Source organism: Galeopterus variegatus, unplaced genomic scaffold (genome assembly GCF_000696425.1).
Source record: "Galeopterus variegatus unplaced genomic scaffold, G_variegatus-3.0.2 Scaffold14211, whole genome shotgun sequence".
NCBI classification, from domain to species: domain Eukaryota; kingdom Metazoa; phylum Chordata; class Mammalia; order Dermoptera; family Cynocephalidae; genus Galeopterus; species Galeopterus variegatus.
Window position 1 is genome coordinate 3,472 of NW_007740322.1, and position 7,208 is coordinate 10,679.

The 7,208-nt window shown below is 41.9% G+C and overlaps 1 long non-coding RNA gene across 1 annotated transcript in view; it reads left to right on the plus strand.

Moving 5' to 3' along the window:
• Positions 1-655: 655 nt before the first annotated feature.
• Positions 656-7,208, plus strand: part of LOC103581899 — an 18,279-nt gene continuing 11,726 nt past the window's right edge. The window contains exon 1 of the long non-coding RNA XR_549703.1: positions 656-730. This is a non-coding gene — a long non-coding RNA (uncharacterized LOC103581899). The remainder of the gene's footprint in view (positions 731-7,208) is intronic.

Genomic DNA, 7,208 nt, shown 5'->3' on the forward strand with positions numbered 1-7,208 from the left:
TGCTGATGAAGGGCCCCGAGGCTAAAAGATGTGGAACAGCCATATTTAATATAGCCAACCCATTAACGCTTACAAATGATGCTTGTTGTTAGAAAACAATTTCTGGAAAGAAAAAAACAACCAGGACCCTGTAGCATAGACTGTAGTGTGAGAACAACTCCTAGATGAGTTTCTGTGGGGAACAAGGAGCCTAAAGTTTTATAGGATAGACTGAGGAAGAGCAATCAAAAGTCAGCTTGTTCACAGAAGAGTTCACTGTTTAGGTCTCTGGAGACATGACACACTTCTACTGTATTAGAAACAAGACAGGATGCACAGGCAGCCACCACAGAGGTGTAGTTCAGCAGCCATTGATTGGATATTTTGGGGTTAGCAGCAGGGGTGAGGAGAAGTAGCTGGAGCCAAGGTCTTGCAAGGGTCAGTGGAATATTTTGAGAACTTTAGAGTCTCCACAGGTATTTATTTGTCTTAACAAATAGTTCTAGTTTCCTATATGATTCTTTAGGACTGTATCTAACATGAACTATTTCTGGATCTGTTTCCCAACTAGTGAAACTTTTAATCTTTTTTTTTTATCTTAACAGTATGTATAATGTTTATTTTTTTTTCTTTTTTATACAGGCTGGAGCCAATGTTCTTCTACAAGATGTTAATGGAAATATCCCATTAGATTATGCTGTAGAAGGGACAGAATCCAGCTCTATCCTGTTGACCTATCTGGATGAAAACGGTAGGCTGAAGCTTTGTAAAACTGTCAAAAGAAAGAGATTGGTAAAATTATAAGTGTATACTCATTTTTATAGGTATACTTGCATGATTTACGCTCGATGTAGTTTCCCTAGCAGGTGAAGAATAAGGCATTTTTCTAATCGGCTTCTCAGTACCTCTCACTGCACTGCAGAGTTGGTTTAGTCAATGTGGTTTTTTGCAAGTCAGAAGAAATTTAGAGGCCAACAGTGAAGGAACATTTAACAGGCATCTAAAGTCCATAATTAGTGGGACTGGGTTTGTAATTATAATCTCTTCTCCCCCGAGAGGGGGAAGCCAGGCTCCAGTGAGCCTAGCTGTGCCTCTGAGGGCAGAAGTGGGAGGAGCTCAGACTGTGCTGTGCACTCTGCAGTTTCCTCGGTGCATTCACCTATCCAATCTGCGGACCCTCAGTGCACTTACCCATCTGTTCTGCAGACCCTCAGTCCATTTGGCTGTCCACTCTGCAGACCCTCAGTGCACTTACCCATCTGTTCTGCAGACCCTCAGTCCATTTGGCTGTCCACTCTGCAGACCCTCAGTGCACTTACCCATCTGTTCTGCAGACCCTCAGTCCATTTGGCTGTCCACTCTGCAGACCCTCAGTGCACTTACCCATCTGTTCTGCAGACCCTCAGTCCATTTGGCTGTCCACTCTGCAGACCCTCAGTGCACTTACCCATCTGTTCTGCAGACCCTCAGTCCATTTGGCTGTCCACTCTGCAGACCCTCAGTGCACTTACCCATCTGTTCTGCAGACCCTCAGTCCATTTGGCTGTCCACTCTGCAGACCCTCAGTGCACTTACCCATCTGTTCTGCAGACCCTCAGTCCATTTGGCTGTCCACTCTGCAGACCCTCAGTGCACTTACCCATCTGTTCTGCAGACCCTCAGTCCATTTGGCTGTCCACTCTGCAGACCCTCAGTGCACTTACCCATCTGTTCTGCAGACCCTCAGTCCATTTGGCTGTCCACTCTGCAGACCCTCAGTGCACTTACCCATCTGTTCTGCAGACCCTCAGTCCATTTGGCTGTCCACTCTGCAGACCCTCAGTGCACTTACCCATCTGTTCTGCAGACCCTCAGTCCATTTGGCTGTCCACTCTGCAGACCCTCAGTGCACTTACCCATCTGTTCTGCAGACCCTCAGTCCATTTGGCTGTCCACTCTGCAGACCCTCAGTGCACTTACCCATCTGTTCTGCAGACCCTCAGTCCATTTGGCTGTCCACTCTGCAGACCCTCAGTTCATTCACCCGTCCATTCTGCAGACCCTCAGTGCACTTACCCATCTATTCTGCAGACGCTCAGTGCATTCACCTGTCCACTCTGCAGACCCTCAGTTCATTCACCCGTCCACTTGGCAGACCCTCAGTGCACTTACCCGTCTTTTCTGCAGACCCTTAGTGCATTCGGCTGTGCACTCTGCAGACCCTCAGTGCACTTACCCATCTGTTCTGCAGACCCTCAGTGCATTCATCCGTCCACTCTGCAGACCCTCAGTGCACTTACCTATCTGTTCTGCAGACCCTCAGTACATTCAGCCATCCCCTCTGCAGACCCTCGGTGCAATTACCCATCCATTCTGCAGACCTTCAGTACATTCGGTCAGTTGTCCACTCTGTTGGCCCCTCCCTCCTCAGTACACTCTCCTACAGCAGATGCCTTTTGCTTTCTGCTTTCTTCAAATCTTGTTGGCAGTAACTTTTTGGAGACAGATTTCATTAGTTCTAAAGAGAATGAATCTGACACTTATGCAGATTTCACTGTTGGAAAGTTAATTATTTGGATCTTTGAAAAACTTCACTTGTAGCACACAATTCTGAATTGCATGTTGCCTATAGTTAACGAGACTTTGTTGTATACTTAAAATTTTGCTGAGAGGGTAGATCTCCTGTTAAGTGGTCTTATCACTGAAAACTATAAATAAATAAAGAGAGTGGGAGGAAACTTCTGTAGGCGATGGGGATGTTTATGTTGCAGACTGTGCTGCTGATTTCATGGATGCATTCTCATCTCTAAACTCATCACCTCGCATACATGAAATATACACAGCTTTTGGTGTGCCAATCGGACCTCAAAAAAGTGGTTTTAAAAATAATTAAAACTCCCCAAGCGAAATCAAAACAACACAAAAACAAAAAGTTGGCTATTTCATTTAGCTGTGCCAGTTCTATATGATTATTTCCTGTTTTTCTTATTGTTCTGAATTCCTAAAAGCCACAGTAATGAATACCTCTTTTTAGAAAATAAAATAAATATATTCATGTGCAAAAGCATTAACATCATTTATGAGCCTTTTCAACTCATTATGGCATTTTGGTTGATAGGAAATTTTAGTATTTACAAGATTAGTATTATGTATTCTATGTAAAGAGCAAAAATGCATGTATTCCCTTGGGAGGTTGATTAAAAAAAATAAGAAAAAAACAGTAACAAGAAAGTACTGACTCTGAATAGTGAGGAGAAAATCTGTCACTACTATGGCTGTCACAATTAATTTTTTAAAATAAAATACATGTTTGCTGGAACAAACTCAATTTAATGTCTCTTCAATTTCTAATTCTGTTTTCCATTTGTCACTGCTGTGCAGTGGCCTCTGTCCTTCCCTCACCTCAATCACAGTCTGGTTCCATTGATGTCCGTCTTCCACCTGCTTATCTGATCATCTGCCTCGGTTCCTGCTAAATACTGTCTAGCTCAATTTATTTTCTGGCCCTCTTGTTGGTGTACTTTTAGAGTTTTCGCTGTGACAGCATGGGCTGATGTCATTAGAAATTTCTACTATTCCAAGATGAGATTTTTATTATTATTTGGCTCTTCGTATTTCAGCACAGGGTTATTATAAAGAGGTGGTTGCAATCCTTGAATTTCCATTCCACCTTGTCCAGTTTCCTATCACATTACTTATCACGCAATTGCATCGAGATACATGTGGCAAGAGAAGGCAGGCGGCGTTGTGAACAAGTCGATTACATGAAAAATCGCTGGTCACAAGTTCTAATTGTGCTGTCACCACTGATGTACGCTGTGAACTCGTGCATGGCAATTAACCTCGGCTCACCGCCTGAGCTTCCTGGACTGTAAAATGAGACAACCACGGAGGGCTGATTGAGCGCTTGATGAATATGAGATCTTGCGTGCATGGCACAGCAGCTGGCATGCAAGGAAAGCAATCGATTATAAAATGAGCCAGCAAGGGAAGAAAGCACTGGTGGGAGAGCCCCAGGTGGCCCAGGACAAGAGACCAGCATGTCCTTGAAAAGAACCAAAAGCTTTCCTCACCTCTGCATATACCCTCTCACTTTCTCTGTCCTTCCTTTCAAACCCATACTTTTAGGAAAAAAAAAAAAGTCGGGCCGGCCCGGTGGCGCACTGGATAGTGCGCCGCTTGGGAAGCGCGGCGGCGCTCCCGCCCGAGGGTTCAGATCCCACATACGGACCGGTTCCTGCTCACTGGCTGAGCGAGGCGCGGGAGCAACACTGAGGGTTGCAATCCCGTTGCCGGTCCCCGGTCCGGTACAGGGGCAACACTGAGGGTTGCGATCCGTTGCTGGACACGGAAAAAGACAAAAAAAAAAAAAAAAGTAGCTCCTCTTTTCCAAGCTTCGCTGGAGTTCCTAGTCTCCTGTTCCTCAGCACACTGGAGTCCAGCTTCTGACCCTAACAATCCCCTGGACCTGCACCTGAGACGATGGCCACTGCCGTCCATAGCTTTCTATTCAGTGATGGCTTTTATTTTATTACCTCATCTCTCTGTGATATGTGATGAACTTGGCCCTCTCTCTTGAGAAAACTCTCTCCTTCAGTGATTTCTTCATGCTCTTCCTCTCCTCTCTGTGAGCTCCACTTGAAGATCTAAATGTTGGTCATTCCCAGGGCTTTGTCTCTGAGAATCTCCTCCAGTCTTCACATGTACCATCACTGGGCTATGTTACCCTTTGACTGGTTTGTTTCTTCCAGCCTGTTCCCAAAAATATTCCTGTAGCTTAGTTATCTTTCAAGACCTTCAGTCCTGGATGTACAAATGCATTAAGTATCCAGACTCGGATGTCCGGTCATTTGAAATAACATGTCCAGTATGGAGCTCATTACTGTCCCTTTACACTGTGTGTTCCATACTGAACCTTTATAGCCAGGAACCCAGGTATGTGAACATCACCACACTTTTCCTAACTCCCGCATGTCTAATTGTCACCAGATCTCACAGATTCTATTTCCCTGGCATCTCTTTAACATGTTCATCTCTCTCACCAGTCATGCTGTAGCTGCCTTAGTTAAACCCTGGTCTTCCTATTTGGGTTTTTTGTTGTTGCTGTTGTTGTTTTTTTCTTATTGAAACATACTTGATTGTACATATCTATGGGGTACAGAGTTGTTCTATATGTGATGCTCAAATCAGGATAAGTAGTAGATTCAACATTATACAATGTGATCATTTTTTGTGGCCCTTTACCATTTCTTCCCTTACCCTCCTCCCACTCCCCGTATCCCACTTCTGGTGATCTCAGTTCTGTTCTTTCCTTTGAAAGAATTGTGATTGCTGTGTCTTTCTTTTCATTTTAATGTATTTGTTTATTTTTTAGCTCCTACTTATGAGTGAGGCCATGAGGTATTTCTCTTCCTGTGCCCGACTTATTTCATTTAACATAATTTTCTAGAAATTCATCCACATTGCTGTGAATGGCAAGATTTCATTGTTTTGTTTTTTATGGCAGAGTAATATTCCATTGTGTATATATACCACATTTTCCTTACCCAGTGATCCAATGATAGACATTTATGTTGGTTCCAATTCTTGGCTGTTGTAAACAGAGTTGTGATAAACACGGGAGTGCAGGTGTCCTTTCAACATGATCACTTCCTCTTCTTTGATTATATACCCAGCAGTGGAATTGCTAGATCATACGGTAGTTCTATCTGTAATTGTTTGAGGAAACTCCATACCATTTTCCATAATGGCTGCACCAATTTATAGTCCCAGCAAGAGTGTAGGAGGGTTCCCCTTTCTCCACATCCTCACCAGCATTTGCTAGTCTCTGTCTTTTTGATACTAGCCAGCATAGCTGGTGTGAGATGACATCTCAATGTGGTTTTGATTTACATTTCCCTGATGCTGAGTGCTGTTGAGCATTTTTCATGTACCTGTTGGCCATGTGTATATCTTCTTTTGAGAATTGCCTATTCAGCTCCTTTCCCTGTTTTTAATTGGGTTATTTGATATTTTACTTTGAATTTGTTTGACTTCTTTGCATTTTCTGGATATTAATCCTGTGTTAGAGGCATAATTTGCAAATATTTTCTTCCACTCTGTAGATTTTCTTACTCTGTTCATTGTTTCTTTTGATGTGCAGAAGCTTTTTAGTTTGATATAATCCCATTTGTTTATTTTTTCATTTGTTGCCTGTGCTTTGGGGGTCTTATTCATAAAGTGTTTGCCCAGGCCTACTTCCTGAAGTGTTTCCCCTATGTTTTCTTTTAGGAGTTTTATAGTTTCAGGTCTTATATTTAAGTCTTTACTCTATTTTGAGTTGATTTTGGTGTATGGCAAGAGGTACAGATCTAGTTTCATTCTTCTACATATGGATGTCCAGTTTTCCCAACACCATTTATTGAAGCAGTCTTTTCCCAAAAGTATGTTCTTGGTGCCTTTTTTGAAGATCAATTGGTTGTAAGTATGTGGGTTGATTTCTGGGTTCTCTATTCTATTCCATTGGTCCGAGTGCCTGTTTTTATACTACTTCCATGCTATTTTGGTTACTATAATTTTGTAGTATATTTCAAAGACAGATAGTGTTATGCCTCTGTCTTTATTTTATTTTACTTTATTGCTCAGGGTTGCTATGACTATTCAGGGTCTTTTGCTATTCCACATGAGTGTTAGGTTGTTTTTCTATTTCTGTGAAGAATGTCATTGGTATTTTGATGGGATTGCATTGAATCTGTAGATTGCTTTGGGTAGTATGGATATTTTCATAATATTAATTATTCTAATCCAAGAGCATGGAATGTCTTTCAAACTTTTTGTGTCTTCTTTAATTTCTTTCAACAGTGATTTGTAGTTCTCATTGTGCAGATCTTTTACTTCCTTGGCTAAATGTATTCCTACTTATTGTTTTTTGGTCACTATTGCAAATGGGCTAGATTTCTTGATTTCTTTTTTTGTTAGTTCATTGTTAGAGTATAAAAATGCTACTAATTTTTTTGTGTGTTGATTTTGTATCCTGCAACTTTGCTGAAATAGTTTATCAACTCTAAGAGTTTTTTGGATAGTCTCTAGGTTTTTCTACATATAGGACCATATCATCTGCAAACACTGACGATTTGACTTTGTCTTTTTCTGATCTGGGTGCCTTTTATTTCTTTCTCCCACCTAATTACTCTGTCTAATACTTCCAATACTATGTTAAACAGTAGTGCCATCCTAGTCTTGTTCCTGTTCTTAAGGGAAAGCTTTTAATT